The sequence below is a fragment of the Camelus bactrianus genome, chromosome 2 (genome assembly GCF_048773025.1).
Source record: "Camelus bactrianus isolate YW-2024 breed Bactrian camel chromosome 2, ASM4877302v1, whole genome shotgun sequence".
Taxonomy (NCBI): Eukaryota; Metazoa; Chordata; class Mammalia; order Artiodactyla; family Camelidae; genus Camelus; species Camelus bactrianus.
The window spans coordinates 22,126,476-22,152,399 of NC_133540.1; the positions used below are offsets into that span (position 1 = coordinate 22,126,476).

At 35.1% G+C, this 25,924-nt stretch overlaps 1 protein-coding gene and 1 non-coding gene across 2 annotated transcripts in view; one reads left to right on the top strand and one right to left on the bottom strand.

The window, feature by feature from the left end:
* FSTL5 (follistatin like 5) overlaps positions 1 to 24,552 on the bottom strand; it is a 667,318-nt gene extending 642,766 nt beyond the window's left edge. The window contains exon 1 of the mRNA XM_074376817.1: positions 24,169 to 24,552. The gene's annotated coding sequence lies outside the window, so the exon portion shown is untranslated. The remainder of the gene's footprint in view (positions 1 to 24,168) is intronic.
* On the top strand, positions 535 to 607 carry TRNAL-AAG (transfer RNA leucine (anticodon AAG)). Its single transcript has one exon. It is a non-coding gene; the product is annotated as a tRNA-Leu (tRNA).
* Positions 24,553 to 25,924: the final 1,372 nt, after the last annotated feature.

Consider the following 25,924-nt stretch of genomic DNA (forward strand, 5'->3'; position numbering starts at 1 on the left):
TTAGCGTGTGCCAACTTAGCAGCTACAGAAATTGATGCTCTGCCTTCAACTTCTTAAAAACTTCTAGCAGCTTCAGCAGCTCTAGTTTTGTGGTGGATGTGTGTTGTCAGCATAGAAAAAGTTGCGTTTCTGCAATTATCTCCCTAATGAGATCATCCTGGAGCCAATCAAAATAATGAAGTCTTCAAAATAGATTTACTCAGGTTTTGCTACTATTAGTATTTGTTTGAATCATCTGGTTAAGCTCTTTGTGTTCATCATATTGTTAGTCAGATAAACTTTATGCCTCCATTTCATTTATATTTAAATTGTAATTAATAATAATTGGTTTAGAACAGAGTAGCTCTTTTTTAAAAAAATAATGTATTATAAAAAGGATATATATTCATTGTAAGCATTTATAAAACACATTTGAGGAAAAAAACCCAACAAAAATTTCTTGTAACTCCACCATCCAGAGTCAATGATGCTTAATATTTTGGTGCATTTCAGTGTTTTCCTTATGCATGTAATCTAAAATAAATGTCTTAAAGGGGAGGGTATAGCTCAGCGGTAGAGTGCATGCCTAAGATGCACAAGGTCCTGGGTTCAATCCCCAGTACCTCTATTAAGTAAGTAAACCTAATTACTTCCCAACCTCCAAAAATTAAATTAAATTAAGTTAAAATAAATAACTTACAGTACAGTTTAACCCATTTCAATATGGCTTCACCTCCCCCCATGGCCCCCCATTAAGCCACAAAAAGGTATCTCATTGAGGCTTTTGCATCCTCATTGCTGTTAAATTTAATGAAATCCTCAGAATACTTTCTTACTGGCCTTGGCTTTCCCTATATAATTGGGTATCACTATATATTTCAGTCTCTCTGAGCTCATGGGTCATACCCGTCTTATTTAGCTCCATAGTGCTAGCACAGTACATGGCACATACTATGGCCCCTTAGATATTTTGTTGAATAAACAGTCACATCCTTCATCTTCAAACAATATCTGCATTCTATCTTATGGCAGTAAACTTTGTGGATTTTCCACTACTTTTCTACAAGGGCACTCCAAATCTTATTTTTATCTTGTTCCTCGCTACTTTCAATGCTGGTGTCTTCCTGTTCCACATTTCCATCTCTCACAATCCGCCTGATTCTCCACACACTCTCCTTATTTCAGTAGCCATCTAGATGGTTACCTTTCCTAAATCAAAATCCATTACAGATCTTCTCTTACCAGATTCATCACTGTGACTGTCTACGGTAGCTTTCCACTTTGACACACGCGCGCACACACACACACACGCACACATATCTCAGAAACAACAGGTCCTAAGCCAAAAAGCTCACCCTCTCACCTCTCCCCAGATAACCATCTCTCTGGGAGATCTTTAGGAAGATTCAGACCCAAAATGGGCTTGACCTTGAGGAAAGCTGAGACTCCAGTTGTAGGTGAAAAAGGAGAAGAATTGAAGACACCCTGGAGGAGGACCATGCCCATGGTGATTACTTTTGAGGGAAATGCATCCGCAAACGAAACTCTTCACTAGGAGTGTGTCGGATTTACAACTCTAGGGTTGGGGGACGGAGGACGTGGACGTAAAAGTCCCTGTGAAATGGATTAGGACTGAGGGAGATTTGGTTAGAGAATTAACCAATAAACCTGGACAGAACTCCGCAGCAGTAGACTGAATTAACAAGCTAAACAAGTTAGAAAGGGGCCATCACTCTACACTGGAAAATCCAGCCTGGGAATATGGCCACTTACACACCAAAAGAACATCTGCCAGGTGACAGTATGATTGCAAAATTATAAATTTCTTGCCTAAAATTATATTTTCCAAAACGCATTCTGCAGAGCATTCGTAATATATTAATTGGATTTATAAGGGAAGGAAACTGACTTAGTTGGTCAAATAAAATTTAAAAAACTGAGATAAGAAATAATTTTAGGAAGGACTTCTCAGAGGCTTCAGTTTGATAATATGTACTGAAAACTCCAAGAGGAAGCTGTAGTATGCAGGGTTTCTTAAATATATTTAACAGCAACTCCTATTTTTTAACCAGAGCATATAAAGGGATAAATAGACATGATTAAACTTTGAACTAGACGGCTATAAATAATTGCAGGCACCCCAGTTGCTGCACTGAGTACTAAGTAAAACAAGAATTTAAAAAATGCATTGTACTAAGCAATTAAAAACATGTTTAAATTCTATCTAACTTTGTCTCAGCTATTTTGCTACGTTCGCTATAAATCAATAGTTATCATCATAATTCCGCCAGAGAAAATAAATAAATGCTGGTGAATATTTTCTGCATGATGAGTAATTACAGTATGTGCCCCCAAATTTTCAACATGCATATTTAGTTGTTCACAAAAACAAAAGCTCTGTAGACATGGTCTAGGTCACAATCTACGGAAGTCCACTATTTAGAATCTGGAGACTTTCTATATATATATGAACACACACTCTGACTAGATAGACATAAATAAGTGGAATATAAGCCTCTCTCTTGTAAATGTACGAAGTGATGTATGCAGGTCGACAATCCAGCTCTAATCCGAATATGAAACAGGTTTCTGAGAAAGCACAGTGTGACAGAAAGAATATTTCAGAGTTACAGAAACTCCAATTAAGTAATTAAATGAGTTACTTAATTTGATTAGTATTTACTGTAATTTACCCAATTTACCAATTAAAGGACAGTGACATACTGGAGCTCATCTTAATACATGTAGATATGATTCTGTTAATTAAATTTAAGGTAATGTTTGATAAAAACACTTAGCAAACTCAGAATAGAAGGGAACTACCTAACCTAAAAAAGGACATCTATTTAAAAAAAAAGAAAAGAAAAAATATTAAAACATCATACTAATTAAAATAATTATTAATAAACCAGCAACAAAAAAAAAATGGTTCCTGTTATCAATGCTATTTAGGATTGTTCTGGAGCCCTAGTCAGTGTAGTTAAAAAAGAAAAAAATAAAATAAAATCTAATCTATGACTGGAGAGTTGAGCAAAACTCTGTTTATTTTTAATGGTGTGATTGTCTATATAAAAAGCTCCAAATGCTTTTTTGTTATTAGAATAAACAAGGGTGGCTGAACCCAAAGGAAATTCGGCATGCAGCACACAACTGCAAGTCTTTAGGCTGCAACATTCGGTTAGAAAATATATTAAAAAAAATTAACATTTAGTGTGTCAATAAAAAAACATAAAAGCTCTTTATAGAATGAATTAAAATATTTTAGTGAAAACATTGAACAATATTAAATGAATGGTGACATTGACTATATCTTGGAGAGACTTCTCTATCATAAATATATCAATATTCCTCAAACTGAGCAAAAGAATCAGTGCAGTTCCAATCTACACCCCAATGGGGTTCTTTACAGAACCTGATTAACTGATTTTAAATTGCATATGAAAGAAGAAAGAGCCAAGACATCTGAGAGATGCCACGGGAAGAACCAGGTGGGGAAATTGACAAGTAAAGAGAATGTCAGCCAGATAAAAGAATAAAATAATGTCATTTGCCACAACATGGATGGACCTGGAGATCATCATTCTAGGTGAAGTAAGCCAGACAGAGAAACAAAAATACCATATGATATCACTTGTAAGTGGAATCTAAAAAAAAAAAAAAAAAAAAAAAGCTTTACTAGAGGTAAAGGGGGTGGGGAGGGGTAAATTGAGAGTTTGAAATTTGCAAATATTAACTACTATATATAAAATACATAAAAAAGCAAGTTTCTTCTGTGCAGCACAGGACACTTTACTCAATATCTTGTAGTAACCTATAATGAAAAAGACTATGAAAACAAATGTATGTATGTATATATATGACTGAGCATCATGCTGTACATCAGAAATTGACACACTGTAATTGACTATACTTCAATAAAAAATAAAATTTTTAAAAATTATAAAAAGTGAAAATTAGAAAGAAAGAGAGAGAGAGAGCAATGACATCTGCAGTGAAAGAAGGGAGCAAACTGTCTAGTAGTTCAAGGAAAGTGCGACCTGAGGCTGAGCAAGGTCTGCAGTAACCACAGGGCATCTGACCTCAGTGCAGATCTCGGGGGCCCGTAAGACCAGTTCTGGTGAGGATGAATTTGAAGACAGAAATTTGAGAAAGTGGGTAGAGATGACTTTTTGAGGAATTTTGACCAAAACAAAATGGAGTGACAGCTGAAGGATAATTGTGGTCAAAAGAGTTTTGCTTGTTTGTTGGGTTTAAAGATGGGAAAATGACAACATTCTTTTCTGCTGATGAAAATGGTCCGGCAGAGCCGAACCCATGGATGGGGTGGAAAGAGGGGAGAGAATCCTTGGAGCTGAGTCCTTGAGTAGCTAAGGGAAGAGGTGATACAGTCATTGATTTTTCCAAAGTCTTTTTAAAGAAGATGAGAGAACAAGGATGCTCCGTCAGGCACGAATACCTGCATGACATTCACTATGATTTCTGTCAACTATTAGCAAAGTGACTTTAGTCAAATTATTTCGACTCGAATTCAGCTTTCACCTGGGCAATCATTGCTTCTTATGAGGCTGCTGTGTGAATTAAATGACATCTGACAATTCGCTTACACACATTAGTCTCTCAGACAATGACAACTATTAGTATTCCAGTTTGTTAATGAGAAAATCAACCCATCCATCCCTGAACTATTTCTCTGATTGCTAGCATCATTGAAAGTCTCAAAGGTAACATCTATAGCTGTTTAGCAAACTAATGCAGGGAGTTTAGCTAATATACAATATATAATATAGGGTAAAATAGAGTATGTTTTGCTGAGAAAAAAACCCGCTGATAAGCCAATGATAGATAACATTAGAAATATTAACTCAAACAACACCTACACTTCTTTTCGTAACAACTGAAGTTTATATTAAATTAGGTCATTTTGTTTCTAGTATAGATACTAAACTACAATGTCCAAAAAAATTACTTTTAAAAGTTATTCACTGTAGCTTGATCTGTATTAAGGCATTTGCATATGCTTGCTAAATTTAAATTAAATTAGATTTAGCCCAAGTTATCTTACTTTAAAATGTTAATTATGAATTCACATTCTCACTGCCAAGTGTCCTTATAGAATTTAAATCTGAGAGCGGATGATCATTTTTTCAAGATCAGAATTTGTACCAAAGACAATCTTACACATGTTTAATGGTCAACATAATCGTTAATGCTCCTTACTAATTGGACGTGTAATTTGTATCATTACTAATTTAAATGTTGAAATCATATTATTTTCTTCTTATATTTCCTGTTTTTACTGCAAGTGTTACTTGACTTCCATAATCGTTGTCAGTAGCACTTGTTTGGATACCTGGATAATCACACTTCAAAAGACTAAGGCTTAGAAAATCTCAAATCTCAACAGCTAAAGTGACATTACATCTGACTTTTAACACACACACACACACACACACACACACACACACAGAAGCATGCTTTTATAGAGTTTCTAAGCAGAATTTTCTCTAAAGCTCTTTGTTTTCTTTCAAGATTACACAGTTGGAGTGTGAACATTACTGTTCTCATGATAATGCATATTTTAGAGTCCAGATTATCTACTGAGAAAATCCAAGACAGTGACATTCCCAGGGTGACACCCCAATTACAGAGCTTCCATCATTCTGTCTGAAACAAAACCTGCCAACAGAGTTGAAAGCTTTGGTTAACCATATCAGGAAAGCCAGGAAGAGCAGGGAAGGGCCTTCATAGGGCTCACTGGGGAAAAGGACGTGTCTGGCAACTGGTCTGTGGGAGATAAACAAAACGTTCTCTAATGTGATCCAAAGTTAATGAACTTTCAAGCATGCACAGAAAGAACAAAATCCAAATGCACACATCACTGATTTATACAACTATAACTTAATTATTGGGGAGGAATTTCCATTTGTGTTATATGTTCTATTATCGATGTAACTCAATTGGATTGCCTTCTTGTATTTGCATTTTAATGCACTGTGAGGATTTAATTTGAACTTTTCTCCCACAAGGCTATTCCAAATGGGAATTTATTTCTAGGTGACTATTTGAGCTGTATTCCATTCATTACCATCAAACATGTCATAGTATGCTATGATGCATACAATCACTTAGAGTCTGTGATTAGTATGGAATCAAATTCAACTTAAATTTTTAAATAACTTTGTCAGCTCCGGAGGATGACACCAAATCTTCATGATGAGGTTGTAAATATCACAGAACATCACGATCGTCTTGAAAATGTGAATAGAAAAACATAATGATCAAAAAGAAAAAAGTGAATGAATATTTCATCAAATTACCAGTACAGAAAAGCAAAAAGAATTAACTAAAATCAGAAATGCATGTCGTATGGTGATCCAGTGTGTTAAATGAATATTTTCAAAACCCTGTTTTTTTGTTATGGAATTTTCTTATCAAATGCTTGTAAAGGTGTGTGTTTTAGAAATGTGAAGCTTCTTCTGAACAGTAGATATCCACACAAAATTATTGTTGTAAGTGTCTATATAATTCAATAGCATTTGAAATAAGCACACATCCACTATCAGTACACATACACACATAATTCATACAAGCATGTGCATTTATATATAAAGATAGTTAGAAACTTATAAAATAGGAGAATTTATTTTTTGACAAATAATGAAAGTGAAATTTTATAACTATCTCAACTTTTTCATGAGTTTTAAGAAGTAAAAATAAAAATGTCTATTTAGAAACATTTAGGGCAAAATGCCTATGGAATGTCACTAGTGGTTATGATATAAATAAACCTTTCTTCTCAAAAGGTCTATAAAAATGCAAGTTTAGAGAGGTTTTTATACAGTGCATAGTCAGTCAAGATTGTAGTTTCTCCTTTTCTGTTGAAATAAGAGTCAGTTTACAATGTTGCATCAATTTCTGGTGTACAGCATAATGTTTCAGTCACACATATACATACATACATACATTCGTTTTCATATTCTTTTTCATTATGGGTTACTAGGATTCTATTTTTCAAATTGCATTCTTTGCCTGTGCTATATATTCTTTGATAGTTGGCAGGAAAAAAGTCTTCTCCTAGAATTAAAAAAAAAAAAAAAAAGAACTAATGAAGAGTACTCCTTCTTATGCCACTGTTATCTCAACATGGGCATCAGGATATGCCACAGAGGGAAAGAAAACAGAGAGAAGTAGGGACCTGCCCTTCAATGTTCCCAGAGGGGAGAGACCCTGCTGTATCTACTCTGCTTTCATTGGCCAAACAAGTCATGTGGCCACACCTCACGGTGAGAGGACATGGCCTTGTGATCAGGAGTAAAGAACTGGCGAGAAGTCATCATTTCTACCACAATTCAGAACCTTTTATATCGTAGAGTTGATAATACCTGAATGGGCATTATGATTCTCCAAGGCTGTATTGAATATCCTCAACTTTTTGAAAAAGTGATTTTTTTTTAAGTAGGATATTTTTGCATGAAATTTCTATGAATATATCTTAAAGAGCACTTTATGCTATATTTTAACTCTGGGACGGATAAATAGACTACAAGTATTTCACAGTTGTGTTTTAGTAGTTAAAAATTTGATGTTTTTATTTACTAAGATATATCTGTAATAATTTCTTATTCATATAGAATGATAGGGAAGGAAATAATAATGAATTTCTGGAACACAGACATTCACCAATTAAGCACTCAAATGTTATTTTCTTTCTAACACTTGGATGGGCATGTCTATATAACTAATAACATCAATGTCTATAACTCTATTATCTAAGTATCATTTATATATTTGTCTATTATCTAGATAAAGAATACTTCTTCTTTAATTGAAATACTTGTGAAGCTTTGGTATGAACCTATCCTAATGGCAGGATCAAATACAGAATTCCCTTCCTAGGATCAAATCTTTAATAATGACCTTCTGTCATAATTTCTACACTCCTTACACAAAGGAGTATTAAAACATATTCAACTTTATGATTTTCTGTACAGCATAAAATTACTGATTAGCCAAAGAAATGAATCACTATATTTGTAGTCTAACTAGTCTTCTTGTCATGTTTTTCTTTGTCTACCTCATTTTAAAAGATTTAAAAAATTTTTTTTAATTTTATTAATTTTAATGGAGGTACTGGGGATTGAACCCAAGACCTTGTGTTTGCTAAGCATGTGCTCTACCACTGAGCTCTACCCTCCCCCTTAAAAGATTTTTATAGTTTTCACAAGACTTAGATTTACAGAAAAGATAGTACATATTTTGCATACTAGATCATAACTCAACTCCTCGTATCTCTTACTAGAAACATCTTATTAGTGTGATATATTTGTCACAATTAATGAACCAGTACCAATACACTATTACCAACTAAAGTCCATACTTTACTCTGAGTTCTCAGATTTAACATAACGTCCTCTTTCTTTCCCAAGATCTCATTGAAGACATCACATGATATTTAGTCATCAGGTTTCTCTAGGCTCTTCTTAGCTGTGTTCTTGCTTGTTTTCTAACTTTTATGTTTTCAAAATTTTGTAAATATTCTTATCCGGGAATTAGTTTCTAAATGTATCTATTTATTTTTAAGTCACTCTCTCTAACCTACCATAGAAATGTTTCTTTTCAAATAATGCCAATCAAGTTCAACGTCAAGAAACATTTCACGAGAAGCTGTTTTCACAACAGGCAAAAATTGGATTTTCAATCTACAACAGTTCTTTGATGCTTGGTTTCCCCAAGTGTATCCTATAATAAAAGCTTTAAGATTTCTTTTTTTGTACAGAATCATACATTCACTCTATTATTGTGAGAAAATACAAAATAGAGTGATAAGTCCACATTGGAGTCAGTTTTGTACACAATTTAAGTTGGAATTCTACTTGGGATCAATTCACTTTTCTTTCTCTGATGACGCTTTCTAGAAGCATTTTTATTGTTTGTATCATTTCCTTAGTTTGCTTATTCACTTGTATCTGCAAAACTAATGTTCTAACTATATAGATCGCTTAAGTAAATAACAGGTATTTATACCTGAATGGTTCATGCATCTTAATCACCTAAATCACAATCTGAGTTACCCGGAATCTGGCAGCTTATTGGTGAATATTCAATGAAGTTTGATATCTAAAAGTAATAAATAGATATTTAAACAATTAAGCTATCAGAACCTTCCCATATTAGATAAGTTTCTAAGAAAATTATATTATTCCCTACTGGGTGATCAGTCCTTCCCTCTGATACCCACAACTAGTCCATCATTAAAAAAATCCTCGAGTACAATTCAAATTAATGTAAGATCAAAGGCATTGCTGGTATTTTTTTTAGTGTGAAAATTATTGTGTCACCTTAAATTCTGTTATGTCTAGAATTTGGAGTTTTATTGCATTTACAACCATTTTATTGAGTATATACATGATTCTAGTGGATCTTCAACTTTTAATATGTCAACATAATACTCAATTGAAAATGTAGTTATATACATTTGTAAGTATGGAAATTCTAACTGACATGAGAGTTTTAGAAGATATACATTATATATTATAAAAATAGAATATTACCTATGTCATATTAAACAGGATTAAAGTTAGACTTTTCACTGTCAATAATAAATTATCACTTATGTAGTTCACTCCCCAAAAGTTAATTGTGTTCATATTAAACATGTAAAAGTATTGTACAGTATAGCGCAAAAAAATGATATGAAACTTCTTAAGTCCATGTGATTTATTACCATACTTTGTTTTTCAGAGTCAGGCATTATTAACTTGCATTTCAAAAGGAATGATTTGCCAAATCAATTTATAAATGAATACAGCTTATATAAATTAAAATGACTTTTAAGTGCTATAATGATTGCAAAGGGGTATACTTTTTTTTTTTTTACTAAAGTATCGTAGATTTGCAGTGATGTGTTAGTTAGGTGTACAGCAAAGTGATTCAGTTACACATATGTACATATAGATATATTCTTTTTCAGATTCTTTTCCATTATAACTTATTACAAGATAGTGAACATAGTTCCCAGTGCTGTATGGTAGGTCCTTGTTGTTTATCTATTTTATATATAGTAGTGTGTGTCTGTAAATCTCAAACTCTCAAATTATCTCTTCTCACTCCACACCCCACTGGTAACCATAAGTTTGTTTTCTATGTCTGTGAGTCTTTCTGTTTTGTAAAAAAGTTCATTTATATACCTTTTTTTTTTAGATTCCACATATAAGTGATATCATATGATATCTGTCTTTACAAAAGGGTAAACTCTTGAGAAGTGCCACATTTAGTGCTCAGCCTGCAAAGAATATACATAAGAAAGGAAAACAAACAACAAAGCAGTGTTTGACATCACTCGATCCAAGTTTGTGTGAAGAAAAATACTGAAGAATCAAAATCAACTCTTTCTGTTTATATTCTTCACCATATAATCATAGCGATGAGGCCCATAAATGGAATTTTAGTATTCAAAAGTTATTGCAGTAACAACCACCTTGAAATTAAATGGCTGGATGTCTCTGAATGTATGCCAGGATTGTTCACAAAAATCTGGAAATGAGGAGTGATTGAAATGAGACTCACACATGGTTGAGTTCAATTCCAATTAAAATAAAATGACTTAATATTAGTTTTCTTATTATTGAATTCAATGAAAATAAAGATTGCACCACTGAAAAGTCAGCATAGATCCATGTTGTCTGTATATTTGTATCTATATTAATATGGGTATACATATATTTAATTTTATTGGAAACATAAGATGATTTTTTAAATATTTTTGTTTCTGATAAAAATGCCACCTAGTGATTTTACTTAATTTGTAAGTAAGTTTCAATATTATGTTCAGTTTATCACCTGTTTTTAAGATAGGCTATTCGGAGTATGCCAGAATTAGATCTAATAGTCCATTATTTAGTGAGGACTTGAGTGAAAAACAAAGAGATAAAATTGCATTCATAAAATGTTTGATTTTCTTCTGGTAAATAAGGGAAAATTTTGCTTCATGGTGTTTTTGCTTTTTTGCTAACAATTGACAATTGCTTAATTAAAAAATAATGGAAGATCAGGATGGCACTGGGATAAAACATCTTTGTTTAGAATCTTAGATATTCAAGAGATGAGTTGCTCTGAAGAAATACTTACGTACTTGAGAAATTCAAGTGCTTTCTAGAAAAACAAGCTGAGCTTGGTGTATTTTTATTGAAGACTTTGACACTGAAAAAAATCAGCAAAATATGACACTAAAACTACAGGGTTCTTCGCAAATAGATATTGGGCCTCTAGCCTCCCAAGAAGTCTTGGGTTCTGTTTGCCCTTAAAAGCTCTTCTAAAACTTTAGTAAAATATATGGTGTCTAGAATTGTGCTTGAAACCCAACAATTGCTCAATAAACTATGATTATTATTATTATTATTATTATTATTATTATTATTATTATTAATCCATAGACTCCAATTTTCTTTGATTCTCTAAAATCAAGCTTCCCTTCCCTTAGATTAATGGTCAAAGAATATTCAGGATGATTTACAACAGAAGACTTTCTTCTAAGAAACGTATTAAAACATCATGTAAGCAATGGTAAATAAAAATCTAGAAAGTGCAATTTTCACTATTAAATCAAGAAAAACATTGAAAAAAAAGAAAGTCATAACACACAACACTATGGCCAAATATCCCAAACGTTACTAGCCTAAATCTATTGATGTAATCATTTAAGAAAATAATATGACAATAGGTATCTCTAATCTCAAGAACAATCAAGTGATTTTACTAAGTAATTCAACCTCTGGGGAAATTTTATAATAACAATATAAAATCTTTGGATAGATTTCAGATGTACATTTCAAGGGTTTGTAGATAACTTAATGTTCATATAAAAACTCAGTGACAAAGAATAAGAAATAGTAAATAGCAAATTAACAAATAGTAAATGAATAAATAGTAAGTAGATTTAAATCTTACTAAAAATGCAAATTTAATATGATCTTACATATATGCTACTATTCAATTTAAATATCCTATAGAAAAAGGCAGTTAATTCCAAAACTGACATTATGCAAAGAAATAATCTATTAATTTAGTATTAAATCAAGATTAATGATACTATCACATGGAAACTATATTAAGAAGTTATTAGTAAGAATATTTATTTCATTTTCAAGAGTGCTGCTATGTAACAGCTCATTCCTACACCAGGTGCTGGGATGCAACGGAAGTCCTGTGTATCTGAGCAAACGAGTGCAGTTGTGGGATACGGTCTGCCATATTCTCATGACTATCACAGATTTACTTTAAGCCTACTGGTGTTTATATGTCCCTTAAAAACTCACACCTCACATCCGTCAGAATGGCCATCACTAAAGAGTCCATAAGAGATAAATGCTGGAGAGGCTGTGGAGAAAAGGGAACCCTCCTACACTGCTGGTGGGAATGCAGTTTGGTGCAGCCACTGTGGAAAACAGTACGGAGATTCCTCAAAAGACTAGAAATAGACTTACCATATGATCATGCAACCCACTCTTGGGCATATATCTGGAGGGAATTCTAATTCTAAAAGAAACATGCACCCTAATGCTCATAACAGCACGATCTACAATAGCCAAGACATAAAAGGAACCTAAATGTCCATCAACAGACAACTGGATAAGGGGGAATGGTATAGCTCAGTGACAGAGTGTATGCTTAGCATGCATGAGGTCCTGGGTTTGATCCACAGTACCTTCATTAAAAAAATAAATAAATAAAAATAAATAAATCTAATTACTTCCCCTCACCAAAAAATTAAAAAAAAAAGATTATTGTATAAAGAAGATGTGATATATTTATACAATGGAATATTACTCAGCCATAAGAAAGAATAAAATAATGCCATTTGCAGCAACATGGATGGACCTAGAGATGATCATATTAAGTGAAGTAAGTCATAAAGAGAACGATAAATACCATGCAATATCACTTATAATGTGGAATCTAAAATATGACACAAACGAACTTATTTTCGAAACAGAAACAGACTCACGGACATAGAAAACAAACTTATGGTTATCAAAGGGAGTAGGGGATGGGGGAGGGATAAATTAGGAGTTTGGGATTATGGAATACAAACTACTGCTTATAAACTAGCTAGACAACAAGATCGCACTGTACAGCACAGGGAACTACTCTCAATAACCTGTAAACAACATAATGGAAAAGAATTAAAAAAAAAACAGCTGAAAGTGTTCAGGTTCTCTCTCCTGGGTTGAGAGCCCTGCACTAACGTCTGAAACCTGGGGCAGTAAAAACCTGGGGATCAAAGCGGGGTCCTCAGTGTGTTCCAGTATTTTAGAAATCAAACCCATTTACCTTCTGTAAGAACTAGGGCAATGACATTTAAAGAGAAACAGTGCAGCTTCGTTAATGATTTAAATGATTGTAAATTTTGTAACCTCCAAGAGGTTACTTTGCGCATAAGGACGTCTTTATTCCCCAGATGGGAAGAAGACTGCAGGAAATGCACAGTGCCATCAGAAAGCTAGTATGAAAATAGGCTTAATGCCTTCTTGAGCCTCCTGTACTGGTGTTCACACAGTTGTCAACCTAACTGAAATGTTCCACAAAACATACGTAATTAACGAGGTGTCCAGTTGAGCGAGACCTAGCATCCAGAGCTGTTTTCACAGCTGGGCACACACTTCTATCCTAGACATGACCAATTAAGTTGTCCCATTTGTGCACAGACAGGAAACAAATTCCAAAACTCTTTCCGCTTCCTCAGGCCTCGGGAAACTTGGGAAATAGGACACTTACCCAAAGAAAAGAAATAATCGTAGAGAGTATTTATTCGAAATCTTTGTTGTCATGAATTGTAAATATGTAGACTTCAAATGCAAAACATTTGCTAGAAATGTTTCTCTTCACTTTTTTTTTTATAGCTCAATTAATTATGGCTTCATGGGACATCTCACTAAAGGAAGTAAGTCAGGCCAAGCACTGGCACAATGTTTGCAAGTTATTTCCAGCCTTACTTTTGTGTAAATGCACTCTTTCTTGAGACTCTGCCAAATAATTGAGATTCGTGCATCTAATTGTTGCATTTATTTTGTCAAGTTGTGAATGGAATTTTATTAATTTGATTTTCTTTTCCCATTTCCTTGTGTGGTTCCATGATGTCACACGTTTTGGTAAAAAGAACATAATTACATAATAACTATTAAACACTGTAGTTTCTCAAGCATGTGCACAAACCCAAAAGGCATTTGAAGCATTTCGCTTTCCCTAATAATGCTATAAGTGTCTGGGATAATGGCTTATCTGATATAAATACCAGCCCACTGGATCACTGCCTCCAAGGAACACAGTTGAGAAACACTTAAGTTTTCTATGAAAGACTATGAAGTTCTGAACAAATAAACTGTACAATGCACAAAGAGTATAAATTAATTTTTGGATTAGCTTATTTAAGTCCCAGAATTTAGATGTAATACACTTTGTCTAGTGTGTTTAAAAGTGGAAAGAAAAGTTAACCTAAATAACATAGATTTAATACATTGTAGCACAAAGAGGGAAGATAATTTTCACTAATGAGAAAACCACAAATAAAAATGTAATTTTTTCATGATGAGAGCTTTTGAGTTTTTGTCAACACTTTGACATTAAGAATGAAAAAGGGGCGAATGGGTACAGCTCAGTGGTAGAGTGCATGCTTAGCACACACGAGGTCCTAGGTTCAATCCACAGTACCTCCACTAAATTAAAAAAAATCTAATTCTGTAATAAAATATATATATATATATACATATATGTAAGAATGAGAGAGATATTCCAAAGAAGACAGCTAAATGACCAGTAGGTACATAAAAAGATGATCAATGTCACTAATCATCAGGGAAACACAAATCAAAACCACAATGAAATCCCCTCCCACCTGTTAGGATGGCTATTACAAAAAAGAAAAAAGTCAGGTAATGTGTTGGTAAGGATTTGAAGAAATTAGAACCCTTGTGCACTGTTGAGGGAAATGTAAATTCGTGCAGCCATATGGAAAATAGTATGGAGGCTCCTTAAAAAATTAAAGCTAGAATTCCCATATGATCCAGCAATCCCACTTCTGGGTATTTAGCCGAAAGAACTGAAGCAGAATCTCAAAGAGATATTTGCACACCTGTGTACACTGCAGCATTATTCACAATTGCCCTAAGTAACGGTAGCTTATTGGAAACTAATTAATGAGTACCTTAGAATGGAAGAATTGGCACCTGTGAAGACCCCGAGGTCAGGTACACTCTCATCCCTCGGTAGTCCTTTCCCTGTTCTACTTTTTATCATAAAACTTATCAGTGATAGACATTATCCTTTGTCTCTATTGGTTTGTTATTGTCTGTCTTTCCACAGAAAGAGCAGAGTGGGAACTTGGTCTCTCACTCCTGCTCAACCCCCATCAACCAAAAGGGCACCTGAAACATAATAGGAACTTAATCACTATTAGTGAATTAATCGTTTGTTTTATAATAAATTAAGACCTTATTATTTTAAGAAAATTACTGTTCATTAAAATTAACATTTTGAACTTATACACTAGGTAATTTTCTTTAGCTTTTGTCAAAGATAAAATGATCTTAGTTTTGTATGTAAACTATGAAAGATATGAGTCCAATGAAATTTTTCTGCATAATTAATGTTAGTAAAAGAAATTGTGGAATTATTTACCAATCTTTAGACCAAATCAGCAAGAACAAAATTATTAGTATCATTGTGCAATATTCCTTCAGAGGTAACAATCATCATTCTGTAAATTCATCATGCCTCATCTGTAAAGCATAATGCTGAACATAAATTCCTAATTTGCATGGAAAGACTCCATGTTACATGAAGTGAGATAATAATAAAAAAAATCCTTTGTGTGGTTTGTAAATTAGTCAGGGATCAGATAAAGAAACATGAAAACAGAGATTACCAAAGTCGAAAATCTAAAAATATCAACTAATCTGTAAGAATAAGACTGTTACATACAGTCTTACATGAGCAAAACACTGTACAAATTTATTATAATCTTACATGTATAAAACATTGCATAATAGAAACATACATAAAAAGAATACATTTCAATGAGGATTAAATAATAATATGTGTATGAAGTAATTTTAAACCACAAAGGCTTGTGCACATAGAAGGAATTCCTAGACTTCTTCCTTTAAGAGCTTAAGATTAATTGGATAGAATAGCCTAAAAGAGATTTAAAAATCCTAAACAATGTCAAACTGTCCACTGCCTCTAGTCCAGGTCAGAAATGCTGGGGAGGAGAGACAAGGGCTCAGAGGCACTACCTCAATGAAGAAAGACTAAAGTTCAAATAGAAGTTGAACCAGGTACAGTAGACAGGGATTCAACATGACTCCCAAAGGCCTGCATTCTTGTAATTCTTGTAACCACTTCACCTTTAACTTGCTTTTGACCGACGGAATGTGGCCAAGGTGCTGTGATAACACTCTTGTGATTATACTACGTTCTATGGCGAAGAGGTGAGACTTTAAGATACAATTAAGATTTCAAATCAGATGACTGTATACATATGTCAAAAAGGAGATTCTAGCTGGAGCTGACCTAATGGTGTGAACCCTTTAAAAAGCAGTTCTAGAAGTCAGAAACTGAAGAAGTCAGCAAGATTCTTCCTAGGCTGGAAGAAACCATCTTCCATGAGTTATGAGCTGCAAAGATATAAATCCAACCGACAGCCTGGAGGAAGAAACAGAGCTTCGAATAAGAGCTCAGCCCTGGATGAAACCTTGAAGTGAGATCCTGAGGAGGGGTTCCAGCTAGCCTCTTCCTAGGTTTGAAACCCATGGAAACTGTGAGGTCATAACCATTTAAGCCACTGAGATCATGGTAATTTTTATGCAACAACCTAAAACAAATATATGTAAAAATGGACATTTTGGTGGTATTTAGGGTGACAGTGACCTGATATTTGTTGCAACAAAAACTACAGAGACTCTAAAAAGTACACATGAGCACAATTTGCTCTTATCCTGTGAGAAAACTTGGCTGCAAAGAGGAGTGGGGTGGAGGTTGGGATCCTGGAAAACACAACAGTTCAGACAAGACTTTGTTTTTCTATACAGGGAAAGAATCATGCTTTCTGTTTTGACCGATCTCTGTTTTGCAAATGTGCGTTGTACATATGAGGAAAACTGAAAATCAGACTGATTACTTGCAGGGTGTAGAACCAATTAGAAGGATCTTATAACCAAGCAGAGAATTGCACCTTATTACAGGAAAAATTAGATATCCACTGATGATTTCAGAACACAGTGACATTTGAAAGCTTCTTTTAATCAAGAGGAATCCAGAAGAGGTAAGAGGTCTGTATCAGCAGAGTAGAATGTTATGTGTTATGATCAGGCAGCTGCCTCAGACTGAGCCTGGTCTGAGTCCAGCTCTGTAGGTAACATAACTCTTTAAGCTTCGGTCCCTCAATATCTACCCCAAAGGGTGTTACGCATAGAAAATGAAATAATGTTTATAAATATTTAACGTCTTTCCTGGCGTGTTATGAATCATCAACATTTTGACTTGTCATTAGAATCATTAATTATTATTACCACAGGAGGAAACAAGAATTAGAAAGATCCATGTTGAAGATGTCAAAATAATTCTGGGTGAGATGGGACAGTCTGGGTCAAGGTAAAAATGATAAGAAGAAAGAATAGAAAATAGAGAATTAGATAAAGCCGCCTTACAAAGGGAGGAACGTCAAAACTTGGAGACTCGCTGCATATAGAAGAGTAAGAATGATGTGAGTGGAAAATGTGTACGCATTTGCAGACCTAGGTGAATGGGGAAAAAGTGTGTCATCAACTGATAGGCAGAAAAATCAGGACGGGGGGACCATATAGGGATAAGATGGAGTTCATGGAATTTTCCTTGTTACCATGAAATCAGAGTCAAAATGTCTAGCAAACCTGTATAAATACATTAATGGAGTTCAAATGTGGGCCAGAGCCCTCGGTTTGGAAGGTATCTGTGAAGAGAGAATAATTGTAGCTGTTGGAGTGAATGGCCTTCCCGCAGGGTGTTAGAGAAAATAGGGAACCACACATAGTACACAAAATGGTAGAGAAATTTCAAGATTAAAAACTTTTACATCAGGCTTCATTCCAAAAGTCAAACGCTGGGGATTGCTAACCAATACGTAAAATGTTTAATAAAAGCTCTATACATCTTTCCACTTTTACGTTAAACTTTCCACAAATCAAACTTTTCTCTCTCCTTCGGGATCCATTTAATAAAGGACAGCCCGAACTTGGATAACGAGGATTCGCTAGGGAATCTGATGCAATCGTGTGGCTCCTCCAGGAGTGCTGTTATTGTTACTGATACCAGCACTCACCTCTTCTATCCAGCCTCAAGGCTGCGTGAAAGCAAAGAGCATCAATCCTGGCCAACATTTGTACCTCAAATAGAGAAACAATAGACCAAGGTAGTCAATGCTTCCTAAGTGTTCAAGAACTCACTTCACATCACCTCTTTCTGTGTGGTCCTTCCGAACTACTCATTGTATTCTGATGATTTTACTTCAGTTTATAGACTGAACTATTAGCAGCTGACTAGTCTGAAGATTCAACGTGAGTTGCAGTTGGTAACACAAGTGGTGATCTGCTTCAATGGGTGATTGCTTGAACTCCAGTTTAAGATGTATGTGTATTCACATGTAGCATCCGGGAGGACTTTAGGAGAATAAAACAAAAACAAGGGAGCTCTTGGGTGAGCACTTTATCATATTGCTTCTTATTCTACTTGAGATTGAAAGGGGGAATACTGTCTGCTGCTAATATTATACATAGTCTATAAAATTGAATAATGTAGCACCTTTTTAACATTAAATATAGAGGAAATGGTCCTTAAGACCTCTGGTATTGTACATCCAAAAGTGTGTATAGTAAAGAATAAATGACATGAAATCATTCCCACGTAACTTAATAATTAAGGGAAAAAACGTGGGGCAAGAGGGGAAAAGTAGCATTCACATTTAGCAAAGAAAGGATCATAGAAAAAGACTTGACTTTAAATAAGACACATCCACTTCAATATTTGATCTAAACAGAGAGACCAGAAGTTCACAGTGTGGATACAAGACGAGTGAACCAACTTCATCGCCTAGTCCACCTAACCCTAGCTGTGTGACCATGGGCTGGAGAGGTGGAAAGCTTTGATCCAAGTTTTTGCTTTCTTATATCTAAAATGATTGGTAATAGAAATTTTACATGGCTATGTAAAAGTAAAAATGAGTTAATATGGAAAAAATGACCTCATATGAATAAAATATATATGTACACATATTAGTACTTTGAAGATCATCTTTCTGTATTTTTTGTCTTCCTGTGTAGGCAAATCCACACCCACAGACCATATGCTCGGATATCAACAGGTAATCCATTATGAGACAGCAAAAGCCTGTACTAGGAGCAGCTCGCTGGCCCTGTTTCTTTGGGAAGATAAATGAAACCACTTCCTTAACCCTAGATGAGGTAGTCCAGAGTCAGGTTGACACCAGGGCCTCAACAACCCCTGTGTCTTTGAAAAGGGGGGCACATAATCACAAAGGGTGTGGGGGTGTTGGTCACTTCATGTGTGTGAGAACCTTAACTTTGAAGGTTTTAGAAACTAGAAAAGCTAAGGTCTCAGTGGTCCTTAAAACACTATCTAATGTGTTTGGTGGAATTGGTCCAACCAGGGACGCCAAATTATTTCCATTTCATCATCGTCTTTGGGGAACACAGTTCAGGCTTGTGTGTCTTAATTGCTGCTGTATTTATATTTTAATTGGTACCTTGGTGCTACTTACACAGGGAAAATATATCGCTAAAGTAACTTTCTCTTAACTGTCAATTAAAAAGAATATATTTAAATAAAACTCAATGCAAGAAGGATTTTTCAAGTCTTTTGCACTGTGCTTTGGAATTGTTAGCAGTGCCATGAACCAGTTATGAGCTGGAATAATATTCTCTGTATTGACATGGAAATGAACTCACTAAGCAACTACTTGGCTTTAGAGATTTGCATAATTCGATACCCAAAACCACATTAAATTAGTATCAATTACTGGGCTTTAAAGCAAGAAAGTTTGGAGTTAAGCTGCTCTTCTTCCCACATTTTACCACATCTATGTGTGAAAACACTGATACACAAATAACAAAAATATTTTAGGTGCAGGAATATCTGGGCTCTGTTCCTCAGAAGTACCTGGCTTATTACCAGAAGATATATAAGAAGTAAACCTTACGTGTCTCTTTTAGGATAATAACTTCCAAATTATCCATCATTACTCATACGTTTGTACAATCAGTGTAGTACTATAATCTCTTCATAGGTACACATTTGTTCCATTTCTTATTCCTGGCAAATTTTCGTTTCCAATTGTCCCTTCCCTTGCTGATCAGCATGAGAGCTTCTGAATGACATTTTCATGGCAAGAAAACAAAAACTGGTGTGTGCTTAGGCATACCAGCCTAAATGCAACATGACAATAATTGGAAAACACCTTTGCCACTGAAAATTACATTTTGTATTATAGCTTAGCATGTAAGTTACTTTTATAGTAAGTAGAATTTCTTGAGCTTCCATGTTCCAGATCATTCCCATCGCATGTTTATGGCAGAGTAGAATTTACCAAAAATTATATATATGATTATATATGAAGATAGATAGCTAATATATGCATATATACATATTTGTATGTGTACATACATACATATACATGCACACACCCACAGACACATGCCTTATAGTAACATTATACTACTGTTTAACTCTTGCTCTTTCAAAAAATCCATATTAAGACTCATTAGAATTCTGAATTGATCAAAAACACTGTCTCATCTGTGATAGCAATATTAGCTTCTTTGATACCAGGGTGCTTAAAGCACAAAGGGACCAATTGTTTTGTTGTCTGGTGACCAATTTAATGAGAAAATTGTGATTTTCCACAAGGCACCCTACAGCTCACCTTAAGTAGACTATGCCCAGAGGACACTGGAGATGCTGAAGCAGAAGGTGGTTAAGTCTGTTTTGTGGAGAATAATTGGTCACATGCCTTTTATGATGATGTTAACAATAGGGAGTATTTTTCTAGCCTATTAGTTCACAAGAGTCTTTTGAACTTTATAACATAGTAAATAATTTTTAAAAATACTAGCAATAGTATGTTGACTTGGAGCAAATATGAAGGGTTGGTAGGAACATATCATTCAACGTCTTTTGTTTTCATGGATAAATGAGCATCAAACATAAAAAGATGGCCATCATTCAAAGAAAATTCTCAATAAACTATTAAATATGATTTTAAAAGTTAGTTACTTTAAAAAAGTCAAGTTGCTAAAACTTTTTAGCATATTTCAGGTTTATTATTACTTTCTTGATTTTTCTGCTGTACATGTTAATAAACAGAAAAAAAAGCAATATGTAGCCTTGATAACATCAAATTTAAATTGTTTCAACTTTATCTTAAATTCCAATCAAACATATATAGTTATTAATCTTATTTGTAAGAAAAAGATGACATCTATCCAGCAATATCATTTTGAAATTTTTAACTAGATCAATGTGCTTTAAGAAACTGAGAAACAAGAAAGACAATTTGAACATGTCGTGCCATTAAATTATTTCAATAATTTGTCTATATGCTTTATGAAAGTTTATCATCTTGAAGTAAGAAGTGCTTTATATATTTGCAGTGCTGATGAAGTGAAATGAACGAATGATATAGCAAGCTGTCTGTTGCAGTGGTATTGAATACCCACTTGAATTTCACATGGACAAGTAATAATTCCAAAACACAGTCATTTCTTTGTGGAACAAAGAATTAATGAAGGATCACTACATGTGAATATCTTCAATAGATGTCTTCAAAGTTGGCAATTTTAGTTGTTTACAGTTAGAATTACATTCTGTATCCAAATACTATCTTCAATGTTCTAATTTTGGACTTACTATGGTCACCTAATTTTACCTTACTTCAGAACTAATACATAAAAGTTCATGGGTAAAAAAAAATCAGGGTAAAATGCTACTAGTATTTTAAGTTTGCAATCTCATGGAGCCCACCTTACTGGTTTCACTATTGCCAATAACATATTTTGATTTTGGTTTTCAGTGTTTCACCATTTCATTGTGACAACTCTAAACTTCATCTAAAAGAATTCTGAAAATTGGTAGTTCAAGCTTTACTGTTTCTACCCAAACAAATACATACATTTTAGAAAACTTCATGGAAAAGGAAGTCAATGAGATACTCATTTGGGTGAATATAGTGGTTATATATGTTACTATTTTTAAAGTAAGTTACAAAGTTAAAATATATGTTTATGTTTCAATATAACAAATAACAAAATAAAGCTGAAAAATTTAAAAGCCATAATTCTGTTTGAAATTCAACAGTCTGAGTATTTAGACCAATATAATTAGTTTTAAAGAGAAAATTTCAAAATGTACAGAAGAAAAGAATAATTCTATAAACAATTAAGAGACACTGGCATAAGCTTTCATATATCCTACTTTGCTTTTCTACCTGCTTAGTCCTTAAAAATGTGCATCACTAATTTATGTACAATAACACGACTGACAGGAATCCTACAAAGCACATCTGCTCAGGGTAAAACATGAGGACAGCTAAAGAGGATTTACATTTGACCTCCAGTGTTTGCAGTAATATCCATTTCTCGTAACAATCACTCCTATGTAGGGCTGGGCTATAAATAAAATAAAAAGACCTCTACCCAAAGGAATTATTTTAAATACGAAACTCTAAATCTAAAGTTCATCCTTGTAAGTGTGATACAACTGGAGTAAGCATTTTCATGATAATTAAAAATATACAAATATTTAAACTTAACTTAGTGTACTTTTTTAGTTGCTGAAAAATACAGCCCTAGTCAGCTGAATGGTATTTATTGTCTGAAATAGCTTATATTTTACCCAGTCCTGTTAGTAAAGGACATCTAGTTGAAACCTGAACTCTTCTGAGTGTAAAGGAACCTCCCCCCATGTCTTCCTAGCCATCAATTACACTTAATCTAATGTCACTAAATGACATAAATGAAAGGACGCAACATTTACCAGGCAAACCATCGTGCCTATCAATAAAGTCATGGGTAGTCATAGAAATGCACAGAGCACCAGCTAACTTCTATCATTTAATAATTGTTCACTATGGGAAGTACTGTTCAGGGGTTTTCTGCACTGAATTCTGTCTCCAGACACATTCAAAACGCACTGCCAATTGACAAAAGGAACATAGCTTCAAAAGAAAATCGCCTAAGTAGAGAAAAGCTCTCTGTTAAGCATGCAAGAGGTTAAACATTGCTGAAATAGCGAGACATTTTCTCAGCCCACGCTTCCCAGTTCCATTCAATTACCAACAGCAGTAGCGACTATAATACAAGGTAATATTGTGTTATTAAATCAGAGTTTCCCATTTACATCCACCTCTAACCTGAGGGGGTGAGGAGGGGATGACAGTCACAAGTCAGTAGCAGAACAAACAGCCCCCAACTTGGAAATACACATGACCTTGGGGTATAGAATTCTCAGAGACTGAGTTTCACAAGTTCTATTTGGATCTACTGCATAACAACACATCTAAATGAACCCAGCATGGTATAAATGCTCCTAGCCCTACCACCTCCCCTCCAAAATAATGTTAAGAAAGATTTGCACTTTGCAGCCTATGATTTAGATACCAGAACTAATACCGATTATCAGAGATTAGTCCACTCACATATTTTTTTAATGTTGCATTTGTTTTAAACAACTTGTTGGTTGATTTATTTAATATAATTTACCAACATATTTGAGGACTTGCCTGGAATGGTTCCTGTTCTTTGAGCCGTGCTAGAAGTGTTGCTCTACAAAATTTATATTTATAAGCAAGATGTAACATGATGACATAAACTTCACATACACACACATACACACACACACACACACACACACACACAAAACAAAGCTCTCAACTTCCCCTCTAGAATTCAGTGAATAATCACCAACAGACATTCTCATAATAGTAATGAGAGCAGTCATTATTAAAATAATTGTTGCAATCATTGCCAACTGTCCCATTTCAAATTATAAAAATAATCATAACTTGCTCTTAAATTTTTGTATGGCAGTCTGTATTGCTCCCCCATCTGTGAAAAATGTATATATATATAATAACATTCTTTTTCTTACCTTATTTCAACAGTCAAAAAAGTCTCCCGGAAAGAATCTTAAACGGTGTGGGTATGTAAATCACAGTAATAATAATAATAATTTTTAAAAATTAAAAAAACCAAAAGATGGTCTTTGCTGGGAAAAGGTGGAAATAGTTTGGTCTAAAACTATAGAAATCCCCGAAGTCACGCCTGAATGGGCGCCCAGGTGGCAAACAGAGGACTCTCTCCCACGTCCGATACCACACTCCTTTATCAAGTTGATAGGGTCCAGCTGGTGACGAGGGTCCCGCAGGGCGGAGAAGGTGGAAGAGGGCGTTGCCTCGAGGTGCGGGAGGAGCCGGTCCCGGGTTCAGCACCGAGAGCGCAGTGGACAGCACCCGCTGCTCTCACCTCCGGTTAGTCTCAGTCACTGAACCAGGCTGATTCTCGCGCCTCCTCCCCGAGCAGGGGCGGCTGCCACTCAACCCGGGCTCGCCCCGCCCCGCCGCCTGACGTAACGATTTTGCATACGGCTCCCCCCGGGAGGCGCGGGCCGCCCCCTGGACGGGGCTCCTTGCCGGGGTCGGCTGGGGCCGCGCAGGCGGCCGAGTCCGGGCTTAGGGTCGGCGTGGGCGTCGCTGGACGTCACGATCCATCACCGCCCGCCCTGAGGAAGCTGAACGGAGCTTCGCTTTCGCTGGGACGCCGCTCTGTGCGTTCCGGAGACCTCAGCTGGCCGCTCCCGCAGGGAGACGCGCGGAGGGGCCCGCGGGGCACAGAGGGCAGGCTGGGGGCCGGTGGAGCGGGACAGGGATGGGGGACAGGAGGAGTCCGTGCAACCACTCCAAGAAAAACAAACCAAAAGATCTGTCTGATCTTCCTGGCCAAACTTCCCTCCTTCTCCCGGCCATTTGTTTCCTGAAAGGATGTGTTTTGATGTTCCGTTCCCTTTCCGCGGTTCACGGAGCTGCTAGAGGGAGTCGCTGCAGCAGAAACTTGTTCTGGAGGGGAAAAAAAAAAAAAAAAAAAAAAAAAGCTTTGAGCACTGGGAGAAAATGTGAAAGCTTGCAATACTTATCTTTCGTAAACACAATGAATGTTTTTTCTTTCTTTCTTTTTTATGAGTGCTGCATAGCACGTATCAGACTTCGTGTGTTCCCATAAAATCTGCAGAATCCTCCCTCTCATTCTCAGGATTAAATACGTTATTAAGTTAAATGGGTTTGGAGATTCCAGGGTTAAACACATAATTAAATTAAAGAAAAAAAAAGAGTGAGAGTTTTCAAATCCAATTTCCACTGCCAACATTCTGAAGGTTATGCCGTATTCATTATGTCCAATATATCAATTTTTTTATGAAAGATGGGGTATGCTGGAAGCATTTCAGAACCTTTAGCAATTCTCTTGTGTATGTGATGTTTCTTGTCCCCATGAGGCTCTATCTAAGGTTCTTGATGGCAAGAGAAAGGGGGCTGCGATGCCAGATTCCTGACTGCTTAAACTTGTAAACACTTCCAGTGAACTGAAATGATCAATCATCCTACAGGGTCATTATTCACAGTCTATCCACATTTCCCCCCAACAGCTATTAGCCATCAGGATATAGTTGTACAAAGACATGGCAAGTCCAGCCTAAACCATCTTAAGTTTGATACATTATTTTTCATGAAAACGTTGTTTATTCAAGAAATCTCATAGCATTCAACACGTTGTTTACAATCAAAATGCACACATCCTGATACATGTTGTCATAGTCCTGAAGTTTAAAATAATTTTGGGTTGAGTTTACTCAT